The 18107-nt window shown below is 50.3% G+C and overlaps 1 long non-coding RNA gene across 1 annotated transcript; it reads right to left on the minus strand.

The window, feature by feature from the left end:
- Positions 1-1032: 1032 nt before the first annotated feature.
- LOC140215185 (uncharacterized) lies at positions 1033-10659 on the minus strand. The gene is made up of 2 exons (XR_011892125.1): positions 10551-10659; positions 1033-1199 (listed from the first exon to the last, which is right to left on the minus strand). It is a non-coding gene; the product is annotated as an uncharacterized lncRNA (long non-coding RNA).
- Between the last annotated feature and the right edge of the window lie 7448 nt (positions 10660-18107).

The following is an 18107-nucleotide window of genomic DNA, read 5'->3' on the forward strand; positions in this document are numbered from 1 at the left end:
TCGTATTATGCAAAAATTGCTGACATAATTGTCTGACAAATACTGCATCATGTTTGCTATTTTGCCTTCTGTTTGAATTTCACTGCATCTATACATTTTACCAGTGCATGAGTAGGGTTCAAGGCTGTTCTTTAAAATGCTCATGAGCACTTATCATGATCAGTTCCCCATATAAGTGGTTTTGCTGAAGAGAATACAGGAATATGAGCGAAATTGACATGGAACCAACATATAGATAACGTCTGCATGACTGCCTATCAAAAGTTATATTTTCTTAGAAAAAAAAAACTGGAACGTGCATCGCGTAATGTAAAACTTATTGCATACACCGCCTTCATTAGGATGATACTAGAATATTCAGCGTTGTTTGGAGTCCCCATCATGTGACGCTTAAGAGGAAGTTGGAAAGGATACAGAGTCTGGCGGCGCGTTTTATTTGTTCGACATACCGAAGGAAGGTATCAGTCACGCTTATGTTACAGCGTTGCAACTTCGATATTCTTGAGGTACGTAGGAAAAAATATAGGCTGAAGGTGCTTTATGAAATAATGCAGGATCAACTTAAGATTGATAAGCTCAAATATCTACATGCTCCAGGCAAAAGATACCCGCGAACTAACCACGACTACGTCATAAAGCCGGACCATACCAACAGTGATACATATCGATACTCATTTTTCCTGGATGCGATAGAAATGTGGAACCAATTGCCAAACGCTATTGTTAGCCTAAAAGATGTCACCGACTTTGAAAATGCTGCTGAGGCATATTTATGGGAATTTTCGATTTAGTTTTGAAGTGCCAAGTGATATGAGCGACTTGATATTCATTGTACGTATTTTGATAAATGTCAGAAGTGTGCTGAACAGCATTCAAGTGAACATCTTATTAACTGTGAATTGACAAGTGTTAAGCAACTTTACGTACATTGACATTGTCCATATTTGATTTATGTAATTGTATTGTCCTCTCTGTTATGACCCTCTATGAGGGTTGACAGTATTAATAAATAAATAAATAGACAACGAGGAATGTGGGTAAGAACACTTTATTTTCAGCACACATGTTTTTTTAATGAACTGCTGTTTTACTGCTAAAATCTGCACATTTAATAAAAGTACACTGCTCTGCTTCATCACTCCATGCTAAGTGCAAGTATCCTGTACCAGGAAGTCGAACCAAGACGTGGGATGTTCAGTCTGTGAAAATAAAAACGAGTTTGAAACATTAAGGAGGAAGAAGAAGAAGACCACGGAGTGCAGGCGTGCTTCGTGTCGGCTCCTCTATTTTCCTATGTTTTTGGCGGATTATCGAGCTTCTCGTGGTAATTCTTCTTACCAGCGATCGGCGGACTCTTCAGGACTCCCCCGACACCAAGTTTCGCCAGGTGGGCCCATCTTCTGGCCGATAAGCAGCGCCTTTTGTCCCGCCACGCAGGCGGGACGAGCTAAGCCTATCTCCACGTAGGCCACTATTTCCCGGCCGCCGCGGCGGCGGGGCGTGCCAAGCCTACCGTGCAAAGTGCCAGGCCTTTCCTGACGTTAAATGGAAGTTGTCCAGGTAGAAGGAACAGATATTAGGCCGGAAGATTTAGGCGAGGGAGCGGGGTGGTGCGATGTCAAGAGGAAGAAACAGGCCGACGGTGCGACCGAGTCGGCGCATAACCAGCATGTGCACATGCAGCGACGGACGGTAGCCACATCGACTACGGGAGTCACCACAGCGCAGTACAAAAGGAAGTACGCCCGTCAAGTGCAGCAGGTTGCCATGGCAAGCCGAATGCCAGAGTTACCGCCGGACGATTACAAAATCGTCGTACGCCCCCGAGGCGGCTTCAACGTGCGCGATTACGGGACGGATCGCATTTACTGCTGCCTACGTAACGCGGCGGGTGTAGGCAGAGAAGCGGCCGGGGAAGATAGCATCTGCCTCAACATTAAACAGAACGTGGTGGTGCTCAGCACACCGTCTGAAGACAGAGCCAAACGCTACGGAGCCATTAGCAAGCTTTGCATCGGAGACCGAGAGTTTGAGGCGAATACCTATCAAGCCGCCCCGGAGAACACTTCCAAGGGCCTGATTAGGAACATTTCCAAGAGCGAGAGCCCGGCAGACGTCATCGCTAATCTAGTGACGCAGCGCAACCCCGGAGTGCTGCACGCGAAACGCATGAGCAACACGGACAACATAATCGTTTTGTTCGACGGATTCCACGTACCGAGATACGTATATTACGGACCTATGCTCGTCAGATGCTCCCTCTACAGGAAGCAGATTGACGTGTGCTACGAGTGCGGAAGGCTGGGACACCGCGCCGACGTGTGCCCCAATCCCAACGACAAGATTTGCCGTGGATGCGGACGCAACAATCCGTCGCCTGACCATCAATGCGAGCCGCAGTGTCGACTGTGCGGCAAGGGACACTTCACGGGAGACCGCAGGTGCAAGGCGAGATACAAGACCCCATACATAGTCAAGCGTCGCCAACTAGAGCGAAAAAGACAAGAAGAGGAAGAAGCAGCCACAACGTACGGCAGCGGTTACAACAGCAGCAGCGACTGTAATGGCAACGCCGGCTACTACCTCAATTTTCCAAAGATAGACCGTCATTCAGTCACCGACAACCGAAGAGGACGCTCGACTAGCCGCGGCGGGAAGGGCGGTGCGGGAAAATCCCGATCTCGATCCCGCTCTCGCAACCGAGCACAGAGGCCGAGAAGCACGTCGATGACGCGCGGTGGCGGCGGTCCGGGCCCCGCAGCTGTGGGCCACATCAACCAACAAAGTCAGCAGCAGCAGCCGTGGCAGCAGCAAGGTCACAGGAGCACTGGGCAACAGGTGAGCTGGGCGGCTGTCGCCGCTTCTCCCGGCGGCGGAGGCGCTTCGGCGGGCCGCTCTGGCGGGCCCACCGTCGGCGGCGGCGGTGGGAAGGAGCTCGAGCGAGCGATAGAGCGAGTCCTAAAACAACGTTTAGAGCCATTAGAATCAATAATTGCCGAGCTTAAACGCGAAAATGCGCTCCTTAGAGAGGAGAATATCAAATTGAAAGGCGAGGCTCCACAACCGCAGCAACCATCGCAACGTCAAACGACGATGCCGCCGTCCTCGGCGCCGCGATCACCGACTCCATCACGGCCTGAGCCGGCCGGGATGGACACGGACAACGAGGGCAGCTCGAGGGAGACGGCGTATGAACGCGATGATCGTCCAGTTACCGCGAAAAGGATCGCACTGGATCCTGCAAGACCCGACAGCAAACAGGGATGCGGCCGTTATGAGAAATTACAGAAACGTGTAGACAACATCGAGAAGAGCCTCGAGGAACGTTTTACAAGGCAGACGGCTCATATGAACGAAATGTTCAATAACGCGCTAGCTAACCTCTCTGAACAAATAACACAAATGTTCGCCGCGCACTTGGCGCGCATAGACGACATAGAAACGAGGCTGTCGCCAGCTGCAGGCAGACCAATCAGAACAATGAGCAAGCCGTACGCTAGACAGCAACAACACAATCAGCAGCAGCAAAACACGCTCACAGACGTAGAGACGCAACCGCAGCTGCAACCGCAGCAGCAACCAAGTCGCCTCGATGGTGACGGGTTAAATTAAACACAGGCATCACCATGGCTACACACGCAACGAAGCACACTAACACTGGGAAACAACAATACACAATCTGGCAGTGGAACTGCCGGGGCTACAGGAGGAAGCGGGGTAATCTCCAGCAATTCATACGCAGCCGCGAGACGAAACCGGACGTGATCCTTTTACAGGAGACAAACCATCCGGTTAAACTAGCTGGCTACAAAGCCATAGACGCGACCGCGACGGAGAACAGGCAAAGAAGGAAACGGGCTACACCCCGCGTGGCGGGTGGCGCTGGGCCGGGGGCGATGGTGCCACGCCGGCCGTCTCCCCCGCCGCGCCCGTTGCCGGTCGCCGCCGTGCTCGTTCGACGTAATGTCACTGTGGCGCAGCGAGAACTTGCCTGCGTAAATATACCTCACGTGTTCGTAGAATTAATTCCTAAGAGCGGCCGAGGACTCTTCGTCCTTAACGTGTATAGTAAACCCACGCTGCAGCACAGATTCGGGGACCTACTGCGGGGCGCGCGTGCGGCTTCCGGCGGCGAGCCTCTACTTGTTGCGGGCGACTTTAACGCGCCCCACGGAGCCTGGGGCTACACCCGAGAAACACCCAAGGGCAAACACCTTTGGGAAGACTCGCAAGACCAAAGGCTTGCACTGATCGCGAATCCCGCCGATCCTACACGCAGAGGGAACAGCGTGAGTGCCGATACGTTACCAGACCTTGCGTTTGTTTCAAATGTAACAACAGCGCACTGGCAAAATACCCAGGAAGATTTGGGGAGCGACCATGCGCTGATCGAGATCACGATAGGCACGGGCCCGAGCGGTCGTGGTACTAACCCTGAGGGCAAAGGTCGTCAGCTCAAACTCGTGAAGTGGGACACGTTCCGCAAGAAGCGAAAAGAAGCGGGGCGAGGCGACGAGCCGATTACGGACATAGACGAGTGGAGTGAGACGCTCAGAAGGGACGTAGGAGCAGCAACGAGCGACGTTCCGCCCGAGGCGAACCTCGAAATAATTGACAGCAGGTTCCTACACATGTGGGAAGCAAAGCGAGCCCTCCTAAAGAGATGGAAATGCCAAAGACATAATAAGGCGTTGCGCAAACGCATAGCACAGTTAGACAGAGGCATTGAAGAACACGCGCTTCAGGTATGCAGGGCACAATGGGAAGACACGTGCAACGGCCTCGAGAGGCAGATGACCGGGGCGAGCGCTTGGCGTCTTTTTAGACACCTATTAGATCCGGAGGAGACTCGGGCCGCTCAAGGCCATAAGACTCGTAGACTCGTAAGAGATTATAAAGGCGATAACTTCCTCGACGCAATACGTGACCGTTACTTTAAGAAGGCCGAAAGCATCCAGCACGCCGAGTACGACGGCGTCACAAACGAGAAACTGGACGCGGAATTTAGCGAATCGGAAATTCGGTTAGTCTTGTTCGAACTCAACACTCGATCGGCGCCCGGCCCGGACCGGGTTACCAACAAGACTCTCCGAAACCTAGACGATGAGTCAATCTCCCGACTCGCGGCCTACGTCAATGAGTGCTGGCGAGAGGGTTCCCTTCCCAAAGCATGGAAACGGGCCCGCGTTATCATGATTCCTAAACCTGGCAAGCAAGTTACACTCGATAACCTAAGACCGATTTCGCTTACGTCTTGCGTCGGGAAAGTCATGGAACACGCAGTTCTCACCCGCGTGACCGACTTTCTCGAAGATCATGACGCGTTCCCGCACACCATGCTAGGATTCCGCCGCAACCTCTCAGCACAGGACGTATTGCTTCAGCTTAAACACCAGATCGTTGACGACACTACCAGCTCCACTAAGGCAATTCTAGGCTTAGATATTAAAAAGGCGTTTGACAATGTTAAGCACGAAGCGATCTTAAAAACAATTAGAACATTAGGACTAGGCCAAAGAATGTATAATTACGTTAGAGATTTCCTCACGGGTAGGCGCGCATGCGTCGTCGTCGGCGACGAGGAATCACCGGAATTTGAGACGGGTCCGTGCGGCACGCCGCAAGGGTCCGTCATATCACCATTACTATTTAATTTAGTTCTACTCTGTCTACCCGAGAAATTAACAGTAATAGAAGGATTACATCACAGTCTCTACGCGGATGACATCACCCTCTGGGTTCCCAGAGGAGGATGTGACGGTCACGTCGAGCGAACGCTACAGGCAGGAGTAGATACGGTTCAGAATTACTTGCGTGGAACGGGCCTCGAGTGCTCGGCAACCAAGTCCGAACTCTTACTCTACAAACCCACAAGGAGAGGTCGTAAAACCCTGCGCGAAGAGGAACGGGAATATTCCAAAATACGCATTGCATTGGCAGATGGTACTCCCGTACCGCACGTAGAGAAAATTAGAATCCTAGGGTTACACCTGCAGGCAAACGGCCATAACGGAGAGATGGTGCGAATACTTCGTCGTTCGGTAGATGACACGATCCGACTCTTGCGTCGCATCACGAATAGACGCAATGGTATGCGTGAAGAGTGCGCGATCCGTCTCGTGCAGGCGTACGCGATAAGCCGCATAACGTATGTTGCCCCCTACCTGAGGTGGATCGGGTCCGAAAAAAACAAAGTCGAATGCATGATCCGAAAGGCTTTCAAGAGGGCGGTCGGCGTTCCACTCAACGCGAGCACCGACAAGTTTCTAGAGCTCGGAGTTCACAACACCCTCAACGAGTTAATCGAGGCGCACGACATTGCGCAATACGAACGATTATCAAGGTCCAAGGCAGGTCGATGCATCCTCGAGTCGCTCAGCATCGCGTACCACACTCAGCATGGAGAAAAGACGGCGGTTCCCGCCTCTGTTCGCGACCGCCTGATCATCCCGCCGCTTCCCAAAAACATGCACCCGACGCACCACGCCGGGAGGCGCAACAAACGAGCAAGAGACCTTCAGAAGAAGTTTGGTAACAGCAACGAGGCGGTGTACGTAGACGCGGCGCGATATGGAGGAGGGAGAAGCGCGCACGCGATAGCGGTTGTAGACCGCTCAGGTAGGTGCCTCGCGAGCGCCACGGTGACCACGGGACACACGGAGGCGGCCGAGGAAGCCGCGATAGCCCTAGCACTCGTTGCGGTGCCGAACGCTGCAATCGTGATCAGCGACTCGCAGGCGGCAATCCGCGGCTTCGCGCGTGGTCGTGTCTCGCGGGAAGCGGCCCGCATACTCCAAATTTCTGACGACGGCGACTCGCCCTCGCAACCCCAAAATTCTACGGTCTTCCTCCTCTGAACCCCGGCACACACCGATGTTCCGCTCGCGGGAAACGAGGCGGCCCACGCCACGGCTCGAGGTCTCACACGCCGAGCCGCCGCTGATTATGTGGCCGCCTCCGCCCCCGAGAGCGGGGCATCGGATCTGCCGGATCGGGACACTACAATAGAAACACAGCAACAAGAAACACACTGGGCGTGGGGCGATCGCCTAACCACGTTCAGAGACCTCACCCAACACTACAGACTTGAAAGACGCACATTCCCGCCACCGCACGATAAATTGAACAGGAACGAGGCCGTAACATTACGCTTGCTCCAGACACACACCTACCCTAGCCCCGCTATCTTACACCACTGCTATCCGAGTTTGTACCCAACAGACGCGTGTAAAACATGCGGACACAGAGCAACGCTGCGACACATGCTCTGGGAGTGTGCCGGCAATAACGGCAATCAAAGCAGCTCCGTTGGCGACGCGTCCAGAATCGCGGCTGTTCCCGACGCCGCCCCGGATGCGGGGGCCGCGGGGGACCTTCTCCGTAGGCGTCGCCGCCGCTGGGAGGCGGCTATCAGAAGTTCAGAGCTGGCAGACCAGCTCTGGGCCGTCCGGCAAGCCAAAGATGCCGCTCGAGTCCAAGAACTTCGAGCCGTCACCTGAGGCCACCACATCAAGAACTGCCGGACTATTTTTTACTAAAGTTTCTTCTTCTTCTTCTTGAAACATTAACGTGCAAAAACTAAAGCACACTCAAGAAAATAAACACAGCACAGGAATATATCCAATGAATCAGAATTACCTTTGAGAGCAAACATATAGTTTCTATGGCACAGTGAAGAAACCTTATTCCTCCGGCTTTTTTTGTGCACGAGAAAATATGAAAGTGCATGCGTTCTCCCCATATTGTGTATCTGTCACTTTTTCACACACAACAAAGATGTTGTCTCAATGTGCCCAACTGTCTTTGCATATCCATTTCTCTGCTCTCATACCATGATACCTACAGTTAAAGGCTGTAGCAATGCTTAGCTTGAATGAACCAACAGAAGCTACATGCACTGTGCTGTTGAACATGGCATTGTAAGTTAGATTCATGCACAGCACATTCATGTGCTATAAACATTTGATTGTGATTGTAGGCAAGATAAATAAAAAGAAGGTATGTAAATAAGAATATTCCCTAATAAGCTGTGCAGAAGTGCTCTCCCGTTTGGACAGAAGCCGAGCACAGCTGCAGTGAACAGGAAGCCAACTTATACAGCATTTAAAATCTAGGTTCTAAATGTGCTACAGATTTTTTTGAATTCATGGTCGAAAATCTAGGTGTTAAAGGTGACAAACATTTAAACAGGTCTCTATTCGGACTGGTAATGCTATGTGTCACCTAGTTTGATAAAGTATGCCATATCACTGGTCTCCCAATTAAGCTACGGCTGCTGTCCAGTTGCAAGTGCAAATCACTCAATTATGTCTAGGGCACGTTTGAGCAAAAGGCAGCCAAGATTACTGTGCCATTGAGATCTATTTCCTTATATCTGATTTCTTCTCAGAAAGCTTCACAACAACATAACCCAAACCTTTCATGAGTAAAGCCATCACACTGGTCCTTGAACACTAATTACACAGTGGCTCTTTGTGATGTGATGTTATGTACGTCAGCACCTAACAAAGTACAGGAAAATTTAATAATGGCAGCGTGACAGGTACACAAAAAAGTAAAGGGATAAAACATCACACAGGCTGCCATCAGTGTTCATATCTCCATTTCAATGTGGATGTTTTTAGCTGTGAATACATGTTCTCATTAAACTGAGTCATATTATTACAAAAGCGAAGGGCAAGGGTCTTTACATTCTAAACTGACAAATGTGCTTTATTACGATTCACCGCAATACAGGAGGCGTTTTGCAGTGAACCATCACATAAGGTTTTGGGCTAACTACGGCGGGCGTGTCCTGCAGCGAGGCCTCTTGTGTATTGCGGTAAAGCGTATTATTTCGACAAGAGCTAACCTGGCATGTATGGCTTTAGCCAACAAAAGTTCTCAAGACATCATGCATCCTGCCACGAAAATCTGCTTTGATGAGAGTAGAACATTAGGTTGGTCGCTGACAGAAACCATACATTCCAGATTCACGTAAATCTTTCCCAATATTGTGATGCTTCACCGCAACACACAAATATGTTGCGGTGATAACGGTGGTCGAAAAGGCTGGTGCAAATGTTTCGACAGGGGAGCGTGCCTTCATCAGGGCAACTGCTTTCCTTGGCAGTTTTCATATACGTGAGTCCCCCCAACTCCCAACAGGGGAGATTTACCTGGACCTTTGCCAAGAGACGTACCGACAAGCGTTTGGTAGTGGCTGGTAGAGATGCAGGAGTCTAAAAAGCGTTGCGAAATTCGGTTCCGTAAGGTTAGCTTCACCGCAATACAAATATGTTTAGCGGTTAGACATACAAAATATGTTGCGGTGAATCATAGCAAGGGTACCTGCCCTTTGATGCAAAGCAGCTTCCCCGTGGCTAGTTATGCAGTTCCCCGCATGCGAGTGAGTTCCCTGCGTTCGGCGGTTTCCCAGTGACATACAAAATTACATTGATTGACTGTGTTGTAAATGGGCGATGGGACTATATGCTGATGCAAAAGCGTCGTTTCGCTTTCGAAAACTGCGCTCGGCTAAAGAGAACACCTTGACTCGCATATGACCAAAGCAGTTGAACAGGAAACCACGAAATTACGTAGCTATTATGGAAGAAATCAACAGCTCAGAAAAAAATGGCCGTGTAAACATTAACTGGCTTACGAGGTCGACAAACCAACGGTTCAAAGCATCACAGCCACGTCCGAAGTAGCGCTGAAGGCCGGCCAGTACACTTAGGCGCCTCGGCGCGCGTAATGTAACAGGAGACGGCAGGTGCACGCGTACACCATTAAGGAACACATATTATTTATGTCGGTGAAAGCGGTAACTCTTCAGTTCTGACATGCTTCACCGCGTAACACTGGTCTACTGCGGCGAAGCTGACTTCAGGACGCCGATTTCTTCAACTCGGCTAGCGAGGCAGGTCCGTTTATCACGCTTGACAACGTTTGACATTTTCTGCATTAATTTCGTTTGTTCTTTTTAATTTTCTTATCACAGTGACCCTGTATCACGTAGTAGCAGAGCTAGTGCCGCGTCTTAACTGCGTTAGGAAAGGCAAGCGTGTATGCAGCAGGCACGGCGGCATTGGCTCTTGTTTGGAAACTTCAAGAGACGCTCTTCCGCGCAGCGATGTCATTTGTATTATTAAAAGAATCCAGGTGATGATTAAATGAGCCGCAGCAAAGCTGTAAAAAAGCAGTAGTAATGCTGTTCTAAGATCCTCTCGCTCGAGCGAGATGGTCTTAGAAAAAAGCGCGATGTAACGCGATCTGATGGAACAGCTCGTCATGCCAGTGTTTTCTTACGTCCTCGTTCTTTCGCGCATCCTCCCCTGAACCAGACTACTGAATGGTTCTGTGCACGCACTGACGATCCTTACGGAGGCAATACCACTCACATGAGCAGCTCCATATAAGATGCCACGGCCCATTCCACATGCCGGCCGCAATTTGACGCGGCCAGGAGGCAAAATATGCGCACAAGGTATCTAATGGTAACGCATCAAACTGCTCACAGCCCCAATCCTTTATTACACGCATATAGCATGGAAAGATGAATTACTCACGCTCTAAGTGGGCACGGAATACGGACCGCTTTGCAGCGCGGCCGGCTCCGTAAGACGGCCGCCATAGAAATGAGCGGATGTGACATAATGGGTTATAGCGGATGTGACGTCATGGGTGAACGTAGACATTTCGGGCACCTTTTGTCTACTGTGCCCCGGTCAGGGGGGGGGGACACTCCCCGGTTTCGGTGGCACTAGTGTTCCCGTATATGCTCCCGCAGGGAGCAGAGTTGCGCATAACTTTTCCGGCGCCGCTCGCACCGCTATTGGTCGAGCGCGAAAAATGACGTCAAATGATCCGCGCCGCTGCGAAGCCAACTTTACGGGCGCATCGCCGACTCATGCGAACTCGGCGTTTCCGTCAGTGCCATCGCCATTGCAATCAGAAGAGCGTCGATCGTGCGTTCAGAGGAGCAGCTGCGGGTTTCAGGTACGGTATTCGACGATGTGAAGTCAAGGACCTTGGTGAAGTGATACGAAACACATCGTACTGGCAATTGAATTCCAGTATGACGGGGTGCAGCGCACCACACTGCACAAACCGCACGGAAGGCGGTAAAGCGCTCTACGCGGGGCCAGTGGAACAAAACTTGTCGTTCAATTAAACATGCGGGAAATCTACGTTGTGCTTTGGTGAATGCTGTTTCCTGTGGGCGAGAGTGAAGTGAATGCACTGTTGAATGACGTAAAATTTCCTTGCCTCTGATGCGATAGGTCACAAAGCTTTGTAACCTGGCTTTTTGGCCAAAGCCTGCTTCAGTGATTTCATTGACTTGATACAGTGTCTTCAACTACTGCCTCTTCTCTGAGTGGTGAGAGATCAAGAAAAATGTGTTGTCATATTACAGTCTGCACTGTGTGAATAATTACTCTGCAAGTTTGCCATCTGGATGTGATTAGTGCAATAAAAATAACCTGTTGTTACTCTTAATAGCTTGTTGCCTTTCCAGTTTCTTTAAATTCTGCGCCCAAGGTTCCAAGAACCAGCACACTTGGCCTGTTGCCAGCAACCGTTCATGCATTCCCTTGTATGAAATAAATTTGATCTAGAAGCTCTTGCATCTTGAATCTTTTTCTACTTGCAGATTTGCTGCTACTAAATAGCTGATTAGTCTGCGGTATGAATGAATCGTAAAAGTAAGCTTTGCTTAAAATGTGCGCATGTGAACATTTGAAATGCGCTTAAATCGGTGTCTGCACCGCATGTATCGAAAACGTGTAGCTGTTGTGAACGATGGTTAGTAATAAATCACTAACACTGACACTGACACGGTCACTGACATAACTGCAGGCACGATAGCTCTCTTGGCGACGGTCATTAATCGGCTGGTTTCGGCAGCCATAATGCGCTAAGTGTCCATCTTACGTGTGTGAAGTTTTCTTTGAACACTCTTTAAAACATTTCTTGCCTTCTGATCATGATAAGACAACTTCATATGCATGCTGAAAATCATTGCACCGCTTTTTGTGGCAACGTACTGCGCGTTTGCGAGCGAACTTTGGAGCTGTTCCAGCCACGGGAGTATTTTATTTTGGGGAATCGAAGGCGGTCCTACCCCCTATTGGTACGTTCGTATGTGTTTTTGTATATGCGTGTTTACATAGGTACATACAAAGTTTCGGTTGGTTGGAAGCCCACCCCCTCCGGCTGCACGAATGACTCGTTCGAGCGTAGCCTGTATTAAGAAGTACCCTTTGCTAAGCGCCTGCGAACAATTGGCGCTTGTAGCTCGCGACCACTAGAAAAAAAGGCGGAACACCGCGCGGCATTTGGCTCCTGCGCGCGCGAGGAGTGGCTTCGCTGCAGAGCTGGAGCACGACGGCGGACCTATGCGCAACTCTGCTATCAAAGCAGAAAGCTGGGCTAGTTGGTGTGTCATGATTATTCAAAAGAATAGCGCAAAGTAGCAGGGACAAAGACAGAGAAGACGACAGGACGAGCGCTAAACATCAACTGGTTTTTTACTGGGAGCGAAGGTACATATACGACAGAACGAGCGCTAAACATCAACTGGTTTTTTACTGGGAGCGAAGGTACATATACATATGTACCTTCGCTTCCAGTAAAAAACCAGTTGATGTTTAGCGCTCGTCCTGTCGTCTTCTCTGTCTTTGTCCCTGCTACTTTGCGCTATTCTTTTGAATAATCATCGCAACTCTGCTCCCTGCGGGATCATATACAGGAACACTAGGTGGCACAGGAAATTGGCGCCATCTCTGTAATGGGCGAACGCAAAATTCCGTTTCCCTTGCATGGCCTCGTAGATCGTCGCGCGCACGCGCGCCGATCCAGGTGGCCGAGTCCTTCCCCCTCCCCAACTCCTCTCCAATCGCTCTCCCTCGTTACTACCCTCGCAACTCCCTCACCTTCGACTTACTTCGACTGTCTCCACGCGCACGCCGTGCGGCCCCGCCGGCCCGAAGCCAGCTCAGCCCGCTGCATGACGTTTCATGTTTCGTTATCTGCTGTTATCGCGAAGCGTGCGCTGCTGTGCGTTGACCGGCGTGGCTAGTTTCGTCAGTTTCGTGGTCCTCGGTAGCTGTGTGCTTGTGCTCCGCGATGTTTCACCCGTTTCACGACTCGTACCGCTCGTGCATCGTGCAGGGGTGCACAAATACCTCAAAACAAGCCCTGCAGGGTTGTTCCTGGTGCCTAAACACAACAGGTGAGCGCTCAGACCCGAGGACGTCAGAAGGCGCATGTAGTACACGAACACAGCCCCCTCCATTTCTGTGCTCCATGAGGCTCCGGACGTCGTTGCGCCTTGATTGTGCTACACTTGCCTCTTCCCGGTAGAGAAAGCTGACAAATAGATGTTCCTCCTCATTGTCACCTGGTCGGTGACTTGTGTTTTTCTGTGCCAAGTCTCATTCTGCAACTTCAGTAACTTGCCCAGCTTTGCATACCGCCCTCACTGCTTTTTCTGTTTGTCACGTTCTACAAACCTACTAAGAGCTGAAAAATTACTGTTAGTGTTTGTGTACTATCTCAGTAACCCCCGATGGGAAAACCGCGCGAAAAATCTTCATGTGTAGGCATGATACGCTTTTTTTTTCTGGAAAGCATGAGCATTGCAAGTGTCCTACATGCAGATTTTTGCAGTTCGTGTTTATTATACAAAGGAGAGCCCAGTAGGTACGACTTAGTGCCTTAAGTGACGTAATTTTATTGCTAAGCATTGCATTCGGGTCGAAAGAAAAGTTGTGTTGTTGGCTTATTTTACCTGGTCTTTGATTGAGGAATAAGCCTTTCTTTCTGCGAATGTTTTCTATGTGCTGCTGCAAAAGCCGACTAACTTCTGTTCCCCTTGCCCCCGTTACTCAAGCTGTGGCCAAGTGCAAAATAATGTGATAATGTGTGTTTCAGTTTTTAGTACAATGTTATTTTTTTTCTACCATGTTTTTTTTTCAATTTGTTCAGCAGTAATGAACATGTCACGCATTTCATATACTTTCGTGCAGATTTATGAGTAAGCTGTCTTTTGGTATGGCTCTCAATCAAACAATGCTAGCATTTTATTCTATTTTTCAGGTATTTTGCGTGTCATTGTTTTTGCCATTACCAGTGAGTTTTCCCTTTTTATAGTTGTCATGACTATGTCATACACGTCGTCCAATTTTGTGCAATATCTTAGTGCATATATCAGGAGCTCGTCTACATTTCGGTCTTGAGGACGTTATATAAAAACCTTGGTTTTTTTTTATGGGTGTGTACATGAAACAGCCTTCGCGTTTTCTAGCGCTTTCCTTTGGTATTTCACCATCTGAACTTTTGTCTTTAGTACTCTTGTATATGTCATGCACCTTTCACTTTTGCTCATTTCTTGAGCGTGTATCACACCACGTTGTAAGAAAAATCTGTTTTCGGAAACGAAGTTAATAAAGCGAGACTAAACATCTGTCATGTTGGAAGTGTAATTTTTTTTATGCCCCGGCACATGCTGGTATAATATAAGTATGGGCAAGACTGCGTGCATGCCAACGCATAGCCCACGGCGCACCACGCGCCGAACGTGTACGCCGTTCAAGAATTAGGCGGCGAAGTTTTAGCACGGTGTCAATCGCAAGTGAAGCGAGTCGCGTACGAAGTGGAACTACAGGTAAGGTTTGCACGCTAGCTGCTAGATTCAGGCGCACAAACGCGAGGAAATGCGTGCTATAAATGAATCCACAGCAGCGATAAGCAGACATCATGTGTACAGAACTGCTCGAGCACACGACGGTACGCGCCGCGATGTACGAACTGCTCGAGCGCACGATCGTACGCGCCGCGACGGCAGCGGTCTTTCGACATGCCGCCAAACGGCGGGCCTCCTGCAATCTTTGTTGACTGCATGCCGCTAAACTGATGCAATGGATATGAGCTCGCACGTACGTGCGAATCGCGCTGTAGCGCGAGCTTGTGCGCTGCTCGCTTGATGTAGCTTTTAATGACAGCGCTCGAACATCGATGTGCTGCAATCAATACTGCCTTGCTGCGCTGCCTCAACGTGCTGGCTTGATATCAAGGATGAGCGCATTTAACTCTCTTAACCTGTGCTGCTCGTAGTGGAGTAGTGAATTGTCATCAAATGAGCCCGACCATTTGTGCTCATTTGCACACACTTCACCACTTCGCATCGGTCGAATTGTTAATTGTCGCTGTGGCCGGGTCTCGAATCGTGAATTACCAGCCATGCCTGCTGCTATGTCGGTCTGCTGTCGGGACTGTAGGTGCAAAAAACCGAAATTTCGAACGCAGATAATCAAGCAAGCTTCAAGACAGACGAAGCAGCCAGTATGGCACGAAGTTTCGCTTACTCAGCGCGACGAACTGCAGCTATGCAGAGCGCCCGACGCTCCACTTCGTGAGGCCTTGAAGGAAAACGGTAGAATCTGATGTTGGGGTTCAGGCCTTCTTGTTCATGGCAGCCCACGACGCAGAAGTAATGACGGTGACGCCTTTTCGAGGCTGGGCTAGGTCTCTCCGGATCGGCATCACCGATTCCTTCTGCTCCCAGCATTACGTCCCACGGCACACGGAGAGTCCGGTTTCGTTAAACTATAGGCTGCGGCGAGCTCGCAGCGTGGTCGGCGTGGTCTGTGAGAAGTGACGAGCGTTTTCGCACTCGCAACAGGGCATAATAAAGTGCGAATCGACGCAAAACTCGGCCTAGAAACGTGCTTCGCCACAGCCAGGGCTCAATACGACCCAAGCTGGTACGACCCAGATGTTTCCCGCGCCGCCACCAGGCGCTACTACTATACCTCAAACTCCAGCGCAAGACGCCCATTGCCTCTTGCACTGCGCGTGTTTGGGCACGTTTCGTGCCGCACGCGGTGTGTGCCTGCGTGTGCGCGCGTGTACATTTCATTCGAAGGGCGATGTACAGTCCGTTTCACATTTAGGGGAAAACTCGGAGCGCATTGCATCGCGATGCGGTGAGCACTTGAGTCCGGCGGCGGCAGCAGCTCCCGCAGGTGCTCGAGGGGAGGGATCTTGAACGGCGTCGTCTGCTACGGTGGCGCGCGGTGGCCGCATCGTCGGGAAACGTTCTACTGTCAGCTGCAGGGCGCCGATCTCATCTTTACTGCGTGAAATGAGCCGGTATTCTTTACTAAGCGTTGTGCCACGCCCACTGATACGCCTCGAAGGTAAGTTCATCGATGTAGGGCAGTCATAGACAATGTGCTGATTCCATACATTCTTGACGGCCCGTTTCTGGAAGGCGACTATATATTGTAACGCGATAGGTCGCCGATCCACACTGCTTGTGTTGTGCAAGAACTACTGGAAGAGCGCGCAGTCACTCTCTTGGAGTGGCCGCCTCAATGCCTGGGCGCCAACATCATTTAAAATGTCTGGGGCTCGTTGGAAGTATCGCTGCCGCACCATCTCCTCTATCAGTCGCGCGAGGATAGGCTTCGAACCACCATCGTCAGCGACTGAGACGTGCTGCGAATGAACACATCCCTGATCAAGTCATTCTACACTTCCCTGCCTTCCAGGATGAGCGCTGTCGAGATACATGACGAGATACTAACTGAAGTTCCGAGCCTGACGTGTCCAATTCCCCGCCGGCGGGCAGGGTCTGTCTGGTGTAGTGAATGATTGTCGAGAAAAATCACTTCCAGCTCATTGTCTTAACCTAAAACATTCCTTTAATCGTATCCGTTTGTTTCATCGTGTTGACCCACATAGTTATCATTGTTGAGTGCTTTGTCTTGCTTTCGAGTCAAACAAAGACTGAGCACGTTACGCGCACACCTTGGTGCGTGTTGTCGCTGCTTATTACGGTAGCACACACAGGGAAGAAATATACGTGCACGCGCTCAGTACCCCTGTCTTTCGAAAGAACAAACGAAGCATGCTGTCAAAAGAAGTTTGTGGAACTCCATTATCGCCAATGAAGGCTCAGAGTTTGGCGACGCACAACGTTTAGTAAAGAATATCAGCTCAGTTCCCGCAGTACCGATGAAATCGGTGCACTGCCCCTGACAGTAACACGCTTCCCGACAATGCGGCCAGCGCGCGCCGCCGTAGCAGACGACGCAGGTCACGACTCCGCCCCTCGAGCGTCTGCGCCTGCTCGCGCTGCTGCCGCCGCACGATTCCATTGCTTGCCGCATCGCGATGCAATACGTTCCGAGTTTTCCCCTAAGTGTGAAACAGACTGTAAACGCTTTTATTTGTATTGAACAAGATCGGTACGCTTGACGATTATTTTTATGGCTTTAATGCGGCGAATGGGCAGCGTCTGCTTAACCATGTAAGTGACGCTGAGCAGGTAATTGGAAACGACATCGTATGTGCCGCCGGAAAAATCGTCAGCACATACGATGCGGCACATACATACGGCACATACGAGCTAAAGTCATTTCTTGCAGTTTCTCACAATATGTTTGCTACAAATCCGTGTTGTCTCTGATGGCGACAACGGACTTCCATCGACACTGTGCGGAAATAAACAAAATAAACCGCTGCGTAGCACAAGCACGACATGCGCACACAACTTTAATTAGTACGTCCCCTACAATATGGAATAGAGGCAGCAATGTAGACAGCTTGGTCATTTTTTAACAGTGCTCAAGAGACGGAAGTTGAAAGTAGTAGTAATCATTCCTGCTTCAGCAATGCCGGCGCGACCAAGACGCGGGCGTGTATCGCCCAGTAAGTCGATCGGTCGGTGCAGTGGTGAAGCGGGAATGAACTCCGGTCATGTTCAATGCATCGTGCACATATTCAATTTCTCGGCACGCGTGAAGTTCGGCCACTGCTAGCGCATACAACAGAAATGGTTTCCATTCTTGGGCAGCGCACACACAAACGTTTTTTTGAGAGGTAGCTTTCTGAGAAGAATCAGATGTCAGGAAATAGATCTCAATGGCACAGTAATCTTGGCTGCCTTTTGCTCAAACGTGCCCTAGACATAATTGAGTGATTTGCACTTGCAACTGGACAGCAGCCGTAGCTTGGGAGACCAGTGATATGGCATTGTCAGGAGTGACAAGCGTAAACGAAGAAAGAGGACGAGGAAGAAGGAGTGGAGCGGGCGCGTGGAGCCGCCATCTTGGAGA

The sequence above is a fragment of the Dermacentor andersoni genome, chromosome 1 (assembly GCF_023375885.2).
Source record: "Dermacentor andersoni chromosome 1, qqDerAnde1_hic_scaffold, whole genome shotgun sequence".
NCBI lineage: Eukaryota > Metazoa > Arthropoda > Arachnida > Ixodida > Ixodidae > Dermacentor > Dermacentor andersoni.